Consider the following 21,589-nt stretch of genomic DNA (forward strand, 5'->3'; position numbering starts at 1 on the left):
GCAGATTCCTGAAGTCAGCATGACCAGTGCATATTCCCTCAAAACTTGTGACATCTGTGGTATTGTGCTGTGTGATAAAACTGCACATTTTGGAGTGGCCTTTTATTGTGGCCAGCCTAAGGCACACCTGTGCAATAATCCTGCTGTCTAATCAGCATCTTGATATGCCACAGCTGTGAGGTGGATGGATTATCTCAGCAAAGAAGAAGTGTTCACTAACACAAATTTAGACAGATTTGTGAACAATATTTGAGAGAAATAAACCTTGTGTGTACACAGAAAAAGTTTTAGATCTTTGAGTTCAGCTTATGAAAAATGGGAGCAGAAACAAAAGTCGTGCATTTATATTTTTGTTCAGTATATATATAGGTATATATGTATATTTTCTTATTTTTATTAATGATTAAGGCTGTAATTAATGTATGTAAAGGACATTTGCCTTTCCAATAAAAAGATAATTAAAAAAAAAAACAAAAGCCTAAGCATGAAGATGACCTTTACATGACATCTGGCAAATTATATATTATATATATATGTGTGTGTGTGTATATCTCAGGGTTCCTAAATGTTTCTGCAAGTTAAATTTAAGACTTTTTAAGACTACTTAGAACAGACTAATGCTTTTTTCACAGCCTATTTCATTCACTGGCAAAAATGTGTGAGTCCTAGAATTTAGTATGTACTGTATGTATTTATTTACTCCAACGCCTTTCTCCCACACATTTCTCACCGGGGGCTGCAAAGTTAGCAATAACTGGTTTCTAATTTCAGTGTAAATTGTCGGGTTGGAATGGGTAGAACTGAGTTGACTAACGTTACTTTCTTTGCAGCTTGGACACATTTAAACACAATACAGCAAACACGTTTATGGCAACATAAATTAAGACCTGCCATAGAAAATTTAATACCTTTTAAAGACTTTGTTAAGATACTAAATGCAGATTTGGATATTCAAGACTTTGAAGACTTTTTAAGACCCAGTTGGATATAATAATATAATAATTCTGAATTGCAATTGATGTCACATGTGGAACATGGGGATTCAGGATGTGTTTTTTTGCTGCAGTTACTTTACAAAACTTAGAAGAAAATAAGCAGTGTTTTATTTGGGAATAAACCATGAAGGAACCAGTGGTTTTATAATAAAATGATCTGAGCAGTGGTGTGTCATCAAGACCAACAAGGCGTAAAGAATCAGAATCACTGACCTACATTTACACCCTAGATTTTTATATTTGTGCCATGAACTTGTAGGAAATTATTCCCAGTAGTCTATTCTGTTTATTTCCTATCTTTCATCTTGATTCCAGTAGTGTAGATGGATGGATGGATGGATGGATGGATGGATGGATGGATGGATAGATAGATAGATAGATAGATAGATAGATAGATAGATAGATAGATAGATAGATAGATAGATAGATAGATAGATAGATAGATAGATAGATAGATAGATAGATAGATAGATAGATAGATCTGTACAGCCACTAGAATACAGCACATTACTCATAAAAATAACCTACGACATAGACACACAAACCCAAAAACAGTATTTCCACACCATATAACCGACCAAAACAGCAAAGACATATAAGTATTTGTATGTTACAGCGTTTGTCTGATCATATTTCACATTGATTCGATGTGATATACTTGTATATGTTGAAATGTCCTGTAGAGAGCGGGAGAGTGAGGGAGTGTGCATGGAGAATGTTAGAAAGGATGTGTGAACGATTTTAGAGGAACTGTTTGACTGATGTGACACATATGTAACCTTGTTCTGTGCTAATTTATGAATTGGTCTCATAATTTACAAACACCAAACTCTGTCATTATTTATGTATTTTTAACCATCAACCTGTCCAGGGACTACAGGTGTAAATTAGCATTAATGCTCCAACCTGGCACCAAGCATCTTTCCTCTGACTCTGTCTAGGTCAATGTATTGTTGTGCGCTGTCCCGGTACACATAAAAGCATACTATACCATACCATTATATTGTGGGGTTTTTTTAAGTATTGGTATTAAAAGGTGGATTCAGTCAGATTGAACAACACCTTTGAAGACTTAGGTGAGAAATTCACTGTTTTTCTGTAACTGATTAGAATAAAATAAGCAGTATTTCATTTTGGAACAAACCATAAAGCAGGGGTGTCAAACTCTTTTTAGTTCAGTTCCACATTCACCCCAATTTGATCTCCAGTGGGCCGGACCAGTAAAATAACACCAGTGAAAAAAGTAAAATTCTATTCTGATCAGGTTTACATCTACAAAGTTTCCTTAAAAATGTGAATAACATGAACAACTTGAATTGTCTCAAGAAAAACAAGTGCAATTTGAACAATATTCTGCCTCGGTTTATCAGTTTATCATTAACACATGTGCGTTACAATTGCACAAAACATTTAGTAACAGGCAGAATATTGGTCAAATTGCATTTACTTTCCTTAAGACATTTCAGTTTGTTCATATTTTTTCAGGTTACTGACGTTTTTTTGTAAAAGTATAGTTTGGCAATGTAAACATTTTCATGTAATTTTACTTTTTTTACACCTAAAAAACAAAGAGAGAATTTGTTGTTGTCATTATTTATAGGTTATTATGAGAATATTTTACTGGTTCTGACCCACTTGAAATCTAATTGGACTGTATGTGTCTGTATGTGGAACCTGAATTAAAATGATTCTGACACCATTAATTGTTAATATCTTCAGTGCAATTTTTGCATTTCACAAATTCATTCCAGGGGCCAGACTGGACCCTTTGGTGGGCCGGATTTGGCCCCTGGGCCGCATGTTTAACACCTGTGCCATAAAGGTACCAGTGATATTATAATGTAATATTTTGACCATTACAATTATGTTTTTTTTTTTTTTTTTTTACGTCTGGTGAAAAACCAATGAAGGTTTGAGGGCGTTATTTGCAGGACAACAAAAAAATGAGTCAATCAAAACCAGTCATTCTGCTTTTCAACATCCCAACAAAAGCCTATTGTCTCCTTGTAATTGTAAACATGGTGAATCAAATGGTGAATGATATTTTTTTTTTTTATGAAACTCCTACTGCTGGAATAATAAAAGGGAGAAACATTTTGTCTAGCGGCGCTAACACCACGCCGCTCTCTTTATGGATTATCCATAATTAGGCTCACACAATGTAGACAGGTGTTAAATACAAATCCAAACTCATTGTATGGACAGAACAAAGCAAGACAAAACACTACTGGAGGTTGTAAAATCAGTGACAGGTTTCAGCAGTGCTGGAGCGAGCTGAACACTGAGGGGGAGAGGTGTGAAAATAACACTGAAACGTTGAACAATGCTCCTGCCGAAAACCAGAGCTGAAAAGAAATACATTTACACAGCGAGCTCAGGTGTAAGAGCAGCTTCTCCTTGAAAATCAACCACATTTGCCAGTATTCAACTACACAAACTTTCCTTGTTTTCTAACCACAACAGGCTGGTTAATTATTCCACACAGGTCCTACATTTATACGGTGAAGTTATTTGCACACTGAGCTTCATTAAAACTACTGGAACACTTCCCTTTTCCTTGAAGCAGAAGTCAAACACCATTTTCTCTGGATAATACCAATCTTATATCCAGGGGTGTAAACAGGGTTTTTGTGTAAAGCTCCATATACGCTCATGTAAACAGCCACTGTATTACTTTTCTCAGAGTAGTTGCAGTTTATTATATGGATGTAAACATATGAGAGCAAATGACAAACTACTAATAAGACTAGATGAATTTCCTTCAGTGCTACAGCGAGTATACATTTAATGTACGGTTACAGCCTTTAAATCATTTTGGTTGTGGAGCTGTGAATGTGTCATGTGATGCAGGGCAGGGCCATGTTGTCACTGCGCCTCTGTACAGAAGGTGGTAAATAACTGTGAAAGTGGGGGATTGTGACTCGCACTACGAATGCAAACTCAGCTGCTCAACCTGGATGAAAGCACACGGATAAAATTACTCTGTGGAATATTTTTTATTTTAATTTTTTTGGGAAAATGACTCGTAAACTCCTTCGACACAATTTAAGGTTTTCATTGGAATCTGTCCTCAGGGCTTTTAAATCACTCTAAAACCTCAGGGTTTTCATTTCAATTGGTTCTATGTAGTATTCCAAACTCTCACCAGCAGGGGGCAGTCTGGTACCAGAACACATTTAGGACCAAAACTAACAAATCAACACTATATATCCACAGACTGCATCACTCACTGAATAAAGTATAAGGCTCATTGTTTACACACATCTGTATTATGGTATCATTGCTCATAATAACACCGTTTTATAATCTTCATGTGCTGCATCAGCTGATAGTTTACATTATAGCATTATAGCATTATAGCAATACATTATATTATATTATGTTAGCTTAGCTCTGTTTATAGACTGAAAAACAGCCACAGTAAAACCACTAATCACCTCTGTTTTCTGTACGGTTTGTGTTGTCAGTAGCTGAACTAAAGATCTGTTTCAAATCAAATAAACAAGGTCAGAACTGTCACAGTTTAGTCTGAACCGTGGATCAACAAACGGAAAATTAGCAAAGATAATATCATCCCATAATAACTTTGCACCATCATAAGTTTCATAATGTTTTGTCTTATTTTCTTTGCATGTTCGAAATAAAGTTAAAAAAAAAAAAAAAAGCCTCATTGGGCGACACGGTGGTGCAGTGGTTAGCACTCGTGCCTCACAGCAAGAAGGTCCTGGGTTCGATTCCAACACCAGTGGGTGTGGGACCTTTCTGTGTGGAGTTTGCATGTTCTCCTCGTGTCTGCGTGGGTTCTCTCTGGTACTCCGGCTTCCTCCCACCATCCAAACACATGCACTAATAGGTTAATTGGTTAATCTAAGTTGCCCATAGGTGTGAATGTGAGAGTGATTGTTTGTCTCTATATGTTCAGCCCTGCGATGAACTGGCGACTTGTCCAGGGTGAACCCCGCCTTCGCACCTATGTAGCTGGGATAGGCTCCAAGTGACCCCCGTGACCCTAGTGAGGATAAAGCAGGTTCAGAAAATGAATGAAAGAATGAATGAATGTGCTTGAAGATGGATTCTGTCCATTTAAATGTTATTTTGTCTATGTCTTAATTTGCTTTGTTTTGTCTTATTTTCTTGGCATGTTCAAAACAAAATAAAAATAAATAAATAGAAGAAACACTGATATTTCAGCATCAAACTCCATTCTTTTCATTTAAAGCTGTGTCCAGTGGTGAAAAAACAACAGCACTTCCACCTTTTATCACCACGTTACTTTCACCAACTCCAAAAGTTATGATTAAGTGACTCACTACTCCCTCTAGTGGTCACATACATCCTTAGAGTGTCGCTGGCAAATAATTCAGTTCACATCTCTGCAATACAATACAATAGCATCTTTGGCAAAACTTCACAGCTCTTTAATCTAAACACTAATGATAATGTAAGGTTATTTTTAAAGACTTGAATGTAGAAATATTACATGTAACTAGGGCTGCACCTAACAATTTTAAAAATCAATTAATCTATAGATTATTTTAACAACTAATCGATTTATTGGATAAACACAAAAGAAAAGAAGGGGGATGGGAGGTTTATACGTGGGGGTGCGTTCTATAAGTGCCGCAACAACCGTAACTGGTGTGAAACTGAAACTGAAACTTAACTTTGACTGACTCCCGGCTTCTATGCCTCTCTTTTACTTCGGAGTTTACATGAAATTTTAACAACTTCGAGCCTATATCCTCAGGCCACCCAGCGGAGAACGGAGACGGAGAAAAACGTTATAATTACGACAATAGTGTCTAACTAGCTAGCGGGTTAACGTAATCACGACATGTAGGCTATCTTAAGCTACGTTTACATTATGTTCCCGGTGGCCACAGTTTGCCTGAGACTTACTGCACCGTAGGATTTTGGCCCTTTTTTTCTCCATATTTAAATTTTGTTATATAAATAAACAGCCAACTACATTTCAACCAAACGGGGCTGCCCGGCATCCAAAGCCTCAGCCATGTTCCTCTGTGTTTTCCTCTGTTATGTGCTCAAGACCCAACGAATCAACTGCTGAATTCGTTGCCAATTCGTTCAAGAATCGATTTGGATCAATTTAAGCAATTCGTTGCAGCACTACATGTAGTCTCTTAAAAATGTGCAAAAATACTGCAGTTCTAATGCTGATATGAAGTATATATATATATATATATATATATATATATATATATTTCTCTTGACTGGATGTCTGTGAAAACCTTGAGTTGCACAGACTTTATTTGCCACGACTGAGAGAAGATACAATATTTCACCTGTGAATGAGCTATAAAATAACCCGTAATCTTCAAATAAGATGAAATGGTTGACTGTACTTTTGGTGTGTTCTGATCCTGTCGGGGTTGTCTATATGTGTGCATGACATAAAAATAAAAGAATCTGTCAATCATCTGATTTCATATGTAGATGTCTGTGGTTGTAACTTCACGTTGATTGATTCTGAAGCAACATCAGCTCAGTGATGAGATGAACTGACTGAGCTCCACTGTGGCTCACACACACACACACACACACACACACACACACACACACTGATCAAAGACAATGTTTATTGTATAGAAAAATAACTGGCAGTGACATCTTTGTTCTTTCATCTTGTGTTGTTTGGCTCGATGCAGTAACTTCATAGAGTTTCTTTTAATTTGCTTCAGCGTTACTTCCTCTGCAACCCGACGTTAGTCTATCACTGGCAATGTACGTCAATAAAAACAAACACCTGATATATAAAAAAAGACAGATATGATGCTTTTCTTACATTTATTTCATTTAAAACCTCTGTGTAGTCTTTTTTTAGTCAAAGACACGCTTATTTTAACTATTAAGAACTGAAAACTCCTCCGATAAATCCATTTATATACCTGTGTGTGTCATGTTTGTCAAAGCTTATCAACTGGAGCATTTGCAGAGCATGAGATGATTTAGTATCATTAGGCACAATTTCCAGCATATTGTAATTAGGGGTGTGTATTGGCAAGAATCTGGCAACACGACGGAAATCACAATACTAGGATCACAATACGATATATCATGATACTGTTAAAAAGGCAATTTTTTTGTTTGTTTCTTTTTTTAAATGATTATTTCCTGGAAGAACTGAATTACACTGAAATCTGCACAAATACTAAACACATTCTTATTTGATCACAACAGGATCTAATGCTATAACACAAAATTTTCCTCTGTTAAAACTGAAATTACGTTTAACAGACATTACAGTTTCAGATCCTGTTCAAATGTTCATATTCTATTAGTTCATAACTAACACCAGAACATTATTTTAGTTCAGTCCCAACAAAGGAACTACTAACTGCCTTTCAGACGGTAAAAAGTGCTTTTAGGATGCTTCAAATAACCATTATTTAATAAAACAGTGTTACATAATAACAAATAAGATATAAACAAAAAAGATAAACAAAAAACTAAAATGAACCTCGACAATATCTGCATTTGAATAAATACCTAAAAATATCAATACAGTACTTTTTAATATCGATACAGTATTGTGAAATGAAATATCGCGATATATTGCAGAACCGATATTTTCTAACACCCCTAACTGTAATCTGAGACAAAATGAGACTCCTGCATCGACTCTAGGGCTAAAAGATATATCGTTATCGTATTGATATCTAGATATGAACATTCAAGATAGAAGATTTAAAATCATAATCATGGATGAAAAACAAAACAAAAACACAATTAATGTTGAGAGAAATGAAGTAAAAAACATCTCTGAGGCATTTTAGAAGAAAAGGTAACAATTCAAACAAAACTAACCGATGCAATGATATTTACCACAATATAAATGTATATTATGACATTTGTTATTGTTTCTATCTATCTATCTATCTATCTATCTATCTATCTATCTATCTATCTATCTATCTATCTATCTATCTATCTATCTATCTATCTATCTATCTATCTATCTATCTATCTATCGTTCTATCTATCGTTCTATCTATCGTTCTATCGTTCTATTTGTCATTCTATCATTCTATCTATCATTCTACTTATCTGTCTGTCTGTCGTTCTATCTATCTATCTATCTATCGTTCTATCGTTCTATCGTTCTATTCGTCGTTCTATCTATCTATCTATCTATCTATCTATCTATCTATCTATCTATCTATCTATCTATCTATCTATCTATCTATCTATCTATCTATCTATCTATCTATCTATCTATCTATCCATCCATCCATCCATCCATCCATCCGTAATGTTGCTTAACGTGCTGTATCTTCACCAGCCTTTGGCCGTTTAACGCACAAACAACACCTCTGGCAGAATCATTAGCAGCTGACACCTTATAATTGACCTCCACCCAAAATGGAAATGCATGGATGCACGCACACATCCACCCAGACCGGCTCATACGCAGACATCCAGACAACCAGAGCTGTATTGGATTTTTAATTGAACTGACAGGACACAAACCGTGGACACACACACCCATATGCACACTGAAACGCACACAGACACATGCTTCTACTGCTCATTAAGGTTTAACCATTATGTTGAAATAAGGCGTCCAGTTCTGCCCCGCTGGAACCCTTTTACTTTTTCATCAGTCAGAAATTAATTATCTGACATCTAATTACGCAAACTAAACCTGACCATCGACAGTCAGGATCTTTTCTGCATTACATTGTTTCAATAATGAGCAGCGTAGTGAGCTCTTCTTTGTTTTTTAATGCTTGGTGTAGCTCTGACAAGGCGGCAGATTCCCTCCTAATACGTCCACGTTCAGCTGTATTATTAATGCACCACAATGTCCTGTAATAAATGTCCATAACTGACAGTTTAAGAGTGACTCTGGTAACGTGTTCTTCTCACTTAAGCACGATAAATGTTTGGATTTAATCATTAAAGTGGATTAAATTAGAGGTAAAATATTAGCTTTATTCTTACATTTTTCTCCTAATAAAGAATTAAACCTTAATAAAAGTGTAAATCTCTTCAGTTTACTATTAATGAACTTCTGCCCCGTCCACACTGATAAGGATATTTTGTAAAACAGTTATCTTTGTCTGCATTTGCTCCTCTTGTAAACACATTAGGGATGTAATGATTACTGGTATAATGATAACACTGGTCAACAACAAATGTATTGTTTCAGTTTTTTGAGCTGATTTAGGATCATTTTGGTGCTGAATCCAAAAATCACATTCATTTTGCTCAATCAGGTCAACTTTCTGAACTATGCTACATATTGGCTTTTGAACCTTTTTGCTTACATTTATGGGCATTTTCACATCATATGATACAAAATTCTTTCATATTTCTTGCAATAAACGAGTTGTGAAGATTTTACTTTTGCCAATTTATGATTAATGTTTTTTTTAATATTACAGGTGAATGAAATGGCTTCGACTAGAAGATCTTGCAAAAATAAGCCTGACGTATTCTGCTCCATCTGCGGTGAATACACCATTGGACCTAACAGGAATCAAGTCACAAGTTTCATAAAGTGTGCTTACCAATCTTATTTTGGTATTAATTATTATATTTTGTGAGAAGATCAAATTTTTCAAAATCAAATTCGCAAAAAAACCTGACCTGATTGAGAAAAACAGATGTCATTTTTGGATTTAGCGGTGCAAAATGGTCCTAATTCAGTTGGAAAAAACCTCAACAACTTGCAAAAAACATTTTTTTGTAACCCAGTGTAATGATAAAAATGGTAAAATTGCAGACAGTTAGTATTACCACTTAAATTCTAATTCTCACGATAACCCTGTTTGATTACTGCACTTTTAGGGGAAAACGCCTATGTAAAGATCTGCTTTTATGTCAAATATTTGAGTATAGTTTTAATTTATTACAATTTTAATTTTCTACACCTAATATTTGGAACCAATATTCACTTTTAAAGTCTTTGAAAAGGTTCGTTAACCATCTTTGTGCTATTTATGCAAAAAATTATATGCATTTCTCAAATCGGATTTTATATTTTTTTGTGTTTTTTGTCCTTTTATGTTGATACAGCAGGTTAAAGTGAAAAAAATAATAGACAGATGATGATATAGATGAAGTTGTGCTGAAAAAACAGATCCCAAACATGGATATAGTAAACATTTGTTTATATAGTATATAAAGGCCAAATCAGAAGGACTGAAAAATGGACAAAATAGGCTCAGACCACTAAGGGTTAATATTTGAATGTTTCTGCAACAGAAGGTACATTGTACCAATTTTTTTTTTTTTTTTTTTTTTTTTTCAAAATACAACTTGGTTAAATTAATTCAGTGTGTGTATTAGTACTTTTTGAACAGTCTGAGCACAATTTCAATAATACCACGATAATAATGATAACTGATAATTTTGGTCACAATAACCATGATATGAAATTGTCATATCGTTACATCCCTAAAACACATATACAGTGTTTTAGGTTTTCACAGTGTCCACAGGTTTGACAACACATACTGTGGTCTGTTTGAGGGTTTGGACCAGTTTGGAGTTAGTTTTGTGGACACACATTTAGTAAAACAGATTAAGATAATATCTGTTTACAATAATATCCACGTTAGTGTGGACATGGAATTGGAAGTTTATGACTGCACTTGTTGCTTAATTTAATGACAGATTAAATCTTAGAGAAATTGACCCAAAAAGACCCAGCACCACTTTTATGTCAGTTCCCAAATAAAATTTCCTCTATATCTAACCTTCCTTAAGTGATTTATCACCATTTATTTATAATATTATCCTTTGTATTTTGTATTTTATCAGTCTGAATCAGGTTTTTTCCTGTATTTAATTCACTGATGATGTATGTTCATAAAAACTCAGATTAAAGTTGATGGTTTTTAAATTAAAAGCAGAGAAAACTGAGGAAAAAGTGACTTTTTCAGTCAAATCCATCATTAACTGAACATAAACCAAGCATTTCCTTCCACTGTCATTGATCCAACTCCGTGGGTTTTACTGGTGAAACAATGTTGAAGAAGATGACGTGTTTCCACGGTAACTACGGAGTCTCTGAATGTCCAAATGGGTCATATCTGATGACCATGAAAAGATGACAAACTGTATTTTACACCAATTATTGACATGTATTGATAGGATTAGTGGATTAAAAGGTATTAAATAGTTCAGATGGTTTTGGTCAGTGATGGATGTTTGGGTCTTTATGGGTTAAATAAGATAACTTTATTTCACTCTAAATATAGACCTTCCATTATTTATACATCTAATAAGTGCTGCTGGAGTTCTTGACGTGTCTTTAATTATCAGCTGTCTCTTCATATAACATGTATTTCATTAATCTTAGAATAAACAACGGCTATTTCTGAAACATTTCTAGAGAGTCTGTGTAAATGGACATTTAGTATTTATATACCATTTTAAAAACAAAACATATAAGTGTGGAAGTATCTTCTTTACAGCTCTAATAACATCTGTTTTTAGTAATAATTTCAACAGCTTTAACTAGACGGACTATTTATAATAATGTGACTGTTATGATGAGTGAATGCTGATGTATGTATGTAATTATATTTTATGATCTTAATCCCTATCCAGGGCTTTAGATTACCTTAATTTGGGCACATCAGATGCTGGAATCGGCGGAGGGGGTGGGTGCGGGATTAGATTTTTCAACAGTAATTCCTGTTTTCTCAGACTATTTCAGATATATTCAAGAGTATGAAGACATGGATTCCACAAGTCTAATTTCCAGAAGTATTGATCAGCATATGGCCAGCTGATTTTAATTCCAAAATCACAGGACTGCATGCAGGCAGATAATTCATATGTCATATGTTTCACTGCGTTTGTTATGTGAGCGGCCTGAACTTATAGGTCGCCCACGAGGCATGGTTGTTGAGAGAAAACCTTTGGCGTACAACGTACGAGTCAATCTCCAAGCTCTCATCACCTCTCATTGGCCGAAACGGGTGATTTAGACCAATCAAACGGCGCAAATATGTCATACCTGCTGCCAGACAATAGTCTGGTCTTGTCTGTCTTTTATGTTTTGTGTGTCACTTCCTGTTTTATTTTGTTAAGTTTTCCCTCATGTGTCTTGTCTGTCGTCTTTACTTCCTGTTCCCCGCTCATCCTGACCTCTGTCCTGATTACCTGTCTCCACCCTAATTTGCTTCACCTGTGTCTAGTTGTCTTCCCTCCCTTTTGTGTATTTAAACCCTGTCTTTTCCCCTTGTCAGTCGCCAGTTTGTAACTCCAGTAGTTCAGACCAGCGTACTTGACCTCGTTTGTTTGCCTGTTTTTTGACCTGTTTTGGATTCCTCGGTTTTTCGTCTTCTGCCTGATCTCTGTCGGTTTTTGTCTGCCTCATCTGATCTGGTTTTGACCTTCTCGCCCTGACTACCGGCACGTGAGTTTGCCTAGTCCTTATGTCCTGTTGCTCGATTGTTAGCCTGCCTGTATATGACCTGTTTCCGTCCCTGACCTCCCTTTGCTTTTCCCCAGTCGGGGAAAAGACTCCTAACACCGCTCGGGGAGACGGGCTGCTGCCCTCGATCCGGAGGACGAATCTGAGGAGAAAATCCCCAACCATTATCCTCAAGATTCTGTCACTCATTATATTTTTTCACCTGTGTGTGTGTGTGAACAATAAACCTTTTGGAACTAACTTTTGTTGTCGGAGTTCTGCATTTGGATTCTGTGTTTGTGCTAACGTTATCACAAAATATGACTTCTGCGGGAAGCATGAATACTTGTGCTTTCCTGTTCGGTACATATGTGTTGTTGTCAATGTTTTCTCTGTCGTTATGAACAAGCCTTGTATATTATAACCGATGTGTTTTACGGGAGGAAAAAAGCAGGGGCGAGTGAGTCAATACTTTCGTTTACACTCTGCTCTGGCCTTTTTTTATTTTTAATTTGGGGACACTAATTTGGGGACATTGAATTTGGGCACACCGTTAGTCGGCCCAGCCAAGGTGTAATCTAAAGGCCTGCTATCACACAGCCTGAACCAAGACAGAAAAAAAGAGAATAATTTATCACTTTTAGGTGTCTGATCCCCTCCAGATTAGTTTTACAACATAAAAAAGCTGCTTGCAATATTAATTTGACTCTGATCTGATGGATTTGCTTCTGGTGAGTTTTTCCAACTTCAAAAAAAAACCAAAAAAACAAAGTGACTAACCAAGCCTAAAAACATCACATAGAAAATCACAGATTATCCCTGTGAGTGTAAGAAGGGATGGAATTAGAAAGTGCAGATACAGCAATACAAGTTGATGACATAATCAGATTGATACTGTAATTAGAACAAGGCAGGAGCTGATATTGACCCAGAACATGCAAAGACTCTGAGAAGAGCTCAAGGATTTTAGGAACGTACTCATAACCACAACCCAGGATTTATAGGGGGAATTTCAAACGTAATAAAGGAGTGACATTTTTACTTTTTTTTAAATGGAATTATGCATTTAAGACATTTCCCTGTGGTCTACATAAACTGTTAATGCTCTGCTTGGGTCTGAATTCTGCATTAATTCAACTCCACAGGTCCATCTTCAACACTATTTCTGAGTAATGACACCAGAAAGGTCATTTTAAGCGCTGGGCCTTTAAATGCACATGAGCCACTTCAGGCCCCGCCCCCTCCATGTTGTTGGCTGTGCTTTCTGTCCCGTTCAACCAACAACTGAACATTTTAAGTAATCGGCTCAAAGTTTGGACATATTTTCAGTTTTTACTACAACCACCGCTGCTGATAAACAATTATGTCGTACACGGAGAATGTTCATCAGAAGTCTTCACCTTATATGTGCAAATGTCGTGACGTAACTAGTTATAGATGTAACAAAGTAAGCAGGGATTAGGAACTAACACTATAATTTAAGGGGAACTGAAATCTTCAAGAAAATTAAGTGTAGAACAAACAAACATACAAAGCCAGTGTACCTCTGTTAGAGGGGTACATCTGTGGAATAATCTGGAAGAAAAAATGTCTTCTTCAGTTTCTGCATTTAAGGGGATGTATAAATCCAGTATAATAACAAAATATAGAATATTATCTGAATAAGTGGATATCTAGTTAGAATATTGAAGAATGCATAAAATAAGATATTATTGTTATTACTTAATACAGACTATCATGATTAGAAAATATTATCACGTTTATTAATGATTGTATTAGTAGTAAATATGTAAAGTGCATTTAAACATTACAGTTCATATTAAAAAAGACTGATTATGCAAATCTGATTGTGTGTGAGGTGACTGAAAATCGTATGTGAATGGTTTGTATGGATTAGAGCCCGACCGATATGGGATTTTTGGGGCCGATGCCGATACTGATATTGGGGACTAAAAAAAGACGATATCCAATATATCAGCCGATATCCGATATTGGCCGATAACTGATATATGAAGTAAGAACACTGATCTACACAGGATGTAATTACACTGGTCAACAACAAATTTATTGTTTAAGTTTTTGAGCTGATTTAGGATAATTTTGGTGTGCTGAATCCAAAAATCACATTAATTTTGCTCAATCAGGTCAACTTTCTGAACTATGCTACATATTAGCTTTTGAACATTTTTGCTTACATTTATGGGCATTTTCACATCATATGATACAAAATTCTTTCATATTTCTTGCAATAAACGAGTTCTGAAAATTTGACTTTTGCCAATTTATGATTGTTTTTTTTAATATTACAGGTGAATGAAATGGCTTCGACTAGAAGATCTTGCAAAAATAAGCCTGACGTATTCTGCTACATCTGCACTGAATACACCATTGTACCTAACAGGAATCAAGTCACAAGTTTCATAAAGTGTGCTTGTGAAAATGATTTTTTTTCTCTTAAAACCTATTTTGGGTGAGAACTACATAAAAAATCAACGGCTAAAGTCACAAAAATGTAATCAATTTTATGAGAGATCAAATTTTTCAAAATCAAATTAGCAAAAAAACCTGACCTGACTGAGAAAAACAGATGTCATTTTTGGATTTAGCGGTGCAAAATGGTCCTAATTCAGTTGAAAAAACCTAGACAACTTGCAAAAAACATTTTTTTGTAACCCAGTGTAATCTTATATTAGATAATTGGGGACAGGTGGATAAACAGTTGCATAAATCTTTGTTTATCTCACAAATATAATTTACACAACTTTCAAATGCAAACTATGCAATCACAAAAAGAATTAGAGCAAAAAATATGACTGAGCACACAATTATGTTTTCACTCACAAATTTTGATATGTCTGCCTCATGGCACTACAACTTCTTATGTGGACTAAGGACTAAACTGAGCATGTGCAGAGTGAATTAAGAGGAACTAAGTTGTTCCTGATTGGAGCAACTGCAAGAGTTACAACTGACCCCAGTCTCCCCTACACTATTAACACCCAAGCCTGTCACAGAATGAAACTGTGGGGGGAGACAGGAAGTGCACAGACATGAGTGTGTGCGGGGGGGTGAATGCTTCATAAGACGAGGGGGGGGGCCATGATTTTTTTTTTTGGGGGGGGGGGGGGGGGTTACCGGTCCATCCTTGTCAGAGAGCATGGTAGCGGACCATGACTTTTGCCAGGGTGGGGGGTCGGAGTGGGGGTGGGGGGGTGGATAAGCAGTCCATCCTTGTCAGAGCGCACGAGCGGGGTGGGAGGGGTGGGGGGGATTGTGTGTGTGTGGGGGTGATAGCGTCATTGTCCGAGCAGGAGTGAAAGTGAAACTAACACTTTAAAGTTCCTCTTATTCTCCGGGCAACACACACACACACACACACACACACACACAGGAGCAGCGAGTGACAGAATCTCCGCGCAGCAAGAAAGTTAATATATCGGCTACATCGGCTACATATTGGCCGATGTTCATTAATTGGTGATACACTATAATCGGCCCAATTAATCAGCCAGCCGATTAATCAGCTGGCTGATTAATCAGCTGGCCGATTAATCGGTGGGGCTCTAGTATGGATGTTTAGAGTCACTGTAAAAATATACAGAAAAAAAAGTGTGTTAAAGCAAAGGAAGCGGAATTGATTTAATTACTAGTTTGTAAAAAGGGGGTGGGAGTCAATAAGTTATACTTCTTCCCACTCCTTTTTGTCTGCCGAAAAATTTTGCTTGACTATGTTGTATGGTTCTTTGTTATCTGATGATTCTATGCGATCAAAATAAAACTAAACTAACTAAAACTCCAGTCTTTTCATTTAGGGCTGTGTCCAGTGGTGAAAACAACAACAGTGCTTTTAACTTTTATCATCGACTTTTTCCACCCACAAAGTTTTTTCTGACTCACTACTCCCTCTAGTGGTCACATAAATCAGTTCAGTTCAGTTTAAATAAAACAGATTCCAAGAAAACAAGAAAACTTACACATATACATGAAAACAAAATCCCCCGAACTGTTACTATAAATAAATTCAGTTCGTATTTATACAATCCAATACATTGGCTCTTCACTCTAAACACTAATAATAAGGAGAAGTCAAGGCCAGTGGAGCTTTGAATTATCTCAGCTGAATAAATGCATCTAGTTTCACACTGTGTTGCAGGTCAGTCCAGTTCACACACATTAACACCACTGAACTGCACTGAAGACATAACAAATTCACCAACGTAATTGTTAATTTTGGTCTGAAAAAGGTGCTTATTGAACCATGAGTATGAAACAACTGAGGGGTAGAATTACACAAAGAAGATAGTGAATAAAATATACACTTTATTTACTGTATCAGTTTAACCAAGTGTTAAATCTAATGTGGTAAGATATTCTGCTTCCACGATCTAAAGAAGAGGATTTGACCCTTAAATAAAGATCTGCTCTTATTAATGATTAATTACCGTTTTAATCACTTTCTGAATTAAAAAAAACTGCTTCACACTCCTTTGACCAAGCACTGGGCAGTACATTAAATACATTCAGTGAATCACAACTTGTTCTACGTGGGATGTGATAAATGACTCAAAGTTCAATGAACATTCAGTTCAAAATATGTTCCGGTTTTTTAAGCTCCTAGCAGTAGAATCCAGTATTTTCATTTTCTCACTCCCTTCGTCTCACAGACATGGTTTTAAATTATATGGAGTGAGGACTGAGGTATATCTGCTTCACTGACCACCTCTGATTTACTTCATGTTTTCAAAAAATAATATCATAAGTCCTTGTAAACACCAGACACGACTTCAGCTTTATATCCTCATTAGTTTCTGATACTGAGTCTTTGGAAATGCACTGTTACTGGTTTTACTATAAAAATGTGTGGTTCAGAAAAAGATGTGTTCAATAAGTTCAATAAGTCAGTATTTTTTGACTAGTCATCATTGATGCAAGAAATTACAGGAACTGCTGTAAGAAACAAGATGTATTTAACTTCTGGAAACAACGATCTACATTTGAATATTTGATAAATTACAGCATGCTGGCAACTGCAAAACAAAACAAAAATGACATTTGCACAATTTATTTTTCATATTGTAATGTTACTGTGGTTCATAACTATTTTTTCTAAAAGACATAAAGTTATCTGATTTATGAGATAATAAAAATAATGGGGAAAAAAAAAAATCACATTTTCTACATTTCAGTTTCATACTGCTCATGTATATCGAAGTCTTCCCTAGAAACACATTTCGCTGGAAAATGAATGTCTTCATTAGCATATTAAAAAAATGTAAATGTTATGATATCTTTATCCTAACTATATTTATTAGAGAATCAATTAATTAATTGTTTCATTCTTGCACATATACTGAAGAATACTGATAATCCAATTAAAAGGCAGGCAGTGTTAACTTCCATCCAATGCTGAAAATATACATTTGGCATCTTTAATCAAACTATATTTAATAATCCACAGGACATAGTGTTGGACCACTTTAACCTGCAGTAGTTTGTGTAACATAACGACATCTGGTATGTATTTGTCTTACAAATAAAACTTTATCTGCATGAGAATCAAAATATAAAACATTATTAATCATCATTATATAAGATAAGATAAGATAAGGTAAGGTAAGGTAAGGTAAGGTAAGGTAAGGTAAGACTTTATTTATCCCACCATGGGGAAATTTCACAGTTACCAGCAGCAACAAACAACCAAGTGCAGAGAAAAGACAGGTAGAGAAAACCACAAACAGGTGAAAAATGAAATATATATTTATGAAAAAAAAAAAAAGAAATTTAGTGTTTATATAAATCTTTATATAAATATAGAATGAGAAGTAAAATTAAAATTAAACATTATGATTATCAAAAATCATTATAAAATGATTTTGGTCCTTATTGCTCAGCTGTGCTTTGACCTAAAACACTTGTGTTTAGACGCTGACACATAAACAGTCATTTCGTATGTTAGTTCCATCTTCTGTGTATGGGGATCCACAGGTTCTAGACATGACAGTTTTTATGCTGTTGTGTATTAGTGCATGCTGTACCGCATTTGTCCAGCAGTCACCGCAGGGCTCGTGACTGCGACTGAATTACGGTCGCATGCACCTGAGAATTTCGGTAGTGCGACTGTTTTTGAGATTACGATCGCACGGTGCGCCAATATAAAAATGAGCGAAAATTAATACGTGCGCCTAGAATAATGGCTGCAGAAATAACTCGTCAGCTGGAAATAAACAAGCTCCATGCCCCGCTGACTGAAGCGGAAAATCTAGTCCCCGCCCCCTCGCGTGCGCAGGCGGCATAAACAAAGGGATCAAATAACTCCACCGACGTTTGAAACAATCTCCCGCCAAACCCGGTTAGTAGCGCTGGCGTTGTTCCAAGTATTTTCCCATGACGTAATGTATCCTGCAAGTCAGATGATCATGTTGTGCGAATCAACTTGCTACACGATCAGCTGACCGTAACCAGCGAATCGAGGGGCTAATGAATAAACAACAAGCGGTATCCAGACGTGTACATGATTCGTCAAAAGTTTGACTTGACTTCAGGCATGGTGTAGACCACAGTGACTAAGGGCCTTTAGGCCATGAAATAAAAAAGTTGGTTGTTGCAAATAATGGTGTGATTCGTCTTTCTTCTCCAAGAACCAACTAAAGTATATACCACACATTGACAATTGTTTTGCACCTGTGTCAATGTAAGCTTTTTCTTTCATACTCTATTCAAATACTTTATTCTAGGTTGTTAACATTGCTTAAATACATATAGGAATATTACTTGGTATGGCCAAGAGTTTTGCTTGTTCTCCAAATTTTTTATATAATAGTGGTGCGCCTAGATTTTAGCCTGTGCTCCTAACTTTTTAGGGTTAGGAGCACAGTGCTCCTAGGTCAAAAAGTTAATTTTGAGCCCTGCACCGCCAAAGTGTTCTGGGCAAAGCAACGTGATTATACAGCTATTGCATTCCAAAATCACTAATATCTTCAAAAATGTTGGTCCTATCAACTTGCCGTTTTCACTAGTCTGTTCCTTAACCAAAAATACATGAGTACACCAAACTGCAGCAGTCACCTCTTTCTGGATTTTGTGTGAATCCCGAGACACACACACACATGCACACAAGCACGCACACAGAGGCCATTTGGCTTTTATAACATAAATGACTCAATGTGTGAAACTATGTGGACGATTATTTTATACCCAGTAGCAGCTCTGCTCATGATGCAGAAAGCTTTGTGTACACAGGTTTATTATTAATCAATTATTAATTTGCTGGATCTATACTACCCATTAGCACCATTACAATCCTTAAATGGTTCCATAAAACAGAGTTAATTGTTGTTTCAGTCCTAATTACTTAGATGTTTTACTGACTGTAGAATGTGCTACCCTGTAAATGTGATGTTTTATGACATTAAAGTAAGATTAAAGACACGAGAAGGCATTAGTGAATCATAGACGCTCTGCTGCTTTCACTGAAGACCAGATGGAGAAGAAGCATCTGAGGGTAAGTCATGAACAATATCTCAAAAATGCTTAACCCTGTATAGCCTTAATCAGGGGTGTCCAAGTCCAGTCCTTGAGGGCCAGAGGGCCAGAATCCTGCATGTTTTGGGTATTTCCCTCTTCCAGAACACCTGGGTCAGTTAATGATCAGCTCATCATCAAGCTCTGCAGAAGTCTGATAACGATGTAATGGCTTCCAGGTGTGATGGAAGAGGGAAATACCCGGAACATGCAGGATTACCGGCCCTTGAGGACTGGATTTGGACACCCCTGAGTTAACTATTAAACCACTGACAGAAAATTCCAGTTCTTTGAAACTGGAGCCTTTATTGGTCCTTCTGAACAACCAAAACATTTTTTTTTTTCAAATATCAATTTCTATGTATGAGTTTCAATTTTGTATCATATTTGATACAACGGGTCTCAATGCTCAAATTTTATTATTTTTGAACAAACAAAAACATAACACAAACATGTGTAACAAATTGGTAATTCCTTTTCAAAATTGCCAAAATTCTGCCTCCTTCCTCATTAATGACAGTTTTGTAGTGTCACTGGAAAGGCCTCTGGTGAATAAACTCCTCCCCCTGGTTGATTATCTGTGTATTGCATGTATCTAATTGTATACGTCAGGTTTTTTAAGAAAAAAAATATCACACTGATCATGTAGACCAGGGGTTTCAAACATGCGGCCCGGGTGCCAAAACCGGCCCGCCAAAGGGTCCAATCCGGCCCACGGGATGAATTAGTGAAATACAGAATTTACACTGAAAACATTAACAATCAAGGATTTTAAAATAAAGGTCAGTTTGATCTAAAGTGAATACTATCATAATAAACTATAATGAAATGAAAACAAATTTTCTTTTGTTTTTGTGTAGAAAAACATAAAATTACACAAAAATGTTTACATTTACAGACTAGTGTTTTACAAAAAATGTGAAAAACCTGAACCAATGTGAACAACCTGAAATGTCTTCAGAGAATTAAGTGTAATTGTTCTAATATTCTGCCTGTTAATAAATGTTTTGTGTATTTGTAGATCCACTGTAAGTTGTAATGAACATGTGAAAATGAGAAGCTGAGGCCAAATAATGGCATAAATTGTTAAAATCGCACTTTTTTTTCTTAATAAATTTCATTTTGTTCATGGTTATTCGTGTTTTTCATTTTTTTAAAGGTTAGTTTGTAAACATAAACATTTTGATAATATACAGGGTGGGGAAGCAAAATTTACAATGAACATTTAGTTTTTTTTTCTCAGCAGGCACTACGTCAGTTGTTTTGAACCCAAACATATATTGATGTCATAATCATACCTAACACTATTATCCATACCTTTTCATAAAATTTTGCCCATATGAGTAATCAGGAAAGTAAACGTCAAAGAGTGTGTGATTTGCTGAATGCACTCGTCACACCAAAGGAGATTTCAAAAATAGTTGGAGTGTCCATAAAGACTGTTTATAATGGAAAGAAGAGAATGACTATGAGCAAAACTATTACCAGAAAGTCTGGAAGTGGAGGAAGCAACAAAAAACGTACCAAAGCTTTTATTAAAGCTCTCAAATCCAAAATCCTAAAGGATCCAACCAAATCCATGAGAAAAATGGCAACTGAACTTGAGGTAGACAACAAGACCGTTAGAAATGCAGTAAAATATGATTTGAAGTTAAAATCTTACACAAGAACACCAAAACACTTG

At 35.9% G+C, this 21,589-nt stretch overlaps 1 protein-coding gene and 1 long non-coding RNA gene across 2 annotated transcripts in view; both read right to left on the minus strand.

The window, feature by feature from the left end:
- gask1a (golgi associated kinase 1A) overlaps window positions 1-21,589 on the minus strand; it is a 78,130-nt gene that overhangs the window by 43,516 nt on the left and 13,025 nt on the right. The window lies entirely within an intron of this gene.
- On the minus strand, window positions 815-19,447 carry LOC115436434 (uncharacterized). Its single transcript, XR_003937816.1, has 4 exons — window positions 19,438-19,447; window positions 17,324-17,331; window positions 12,197-12,201; window positions 815-966 (listed from the first exon to the last, which is right to left on the minus strand). It is a non-coding gene; the product is annotated as an uncharacterized LOC115436434 (long non-coding RNA).

Source organism: Sphaeramia orbicularis, chromosome 16 (genome assembly GCF_902148855.1).
Source record: "Sphaeramia orbicularis chromosome 16, fSphaOr1.1, whole genome shotgun sequence".
NCBI classification, from domain to species: domain Eukaryota; kingdom Metazoa; phylum Chordata; class Actinopteri; order Kurtiformes; family Apogonidae; genus Sphaeramia; species Sphaeramia orbicularis.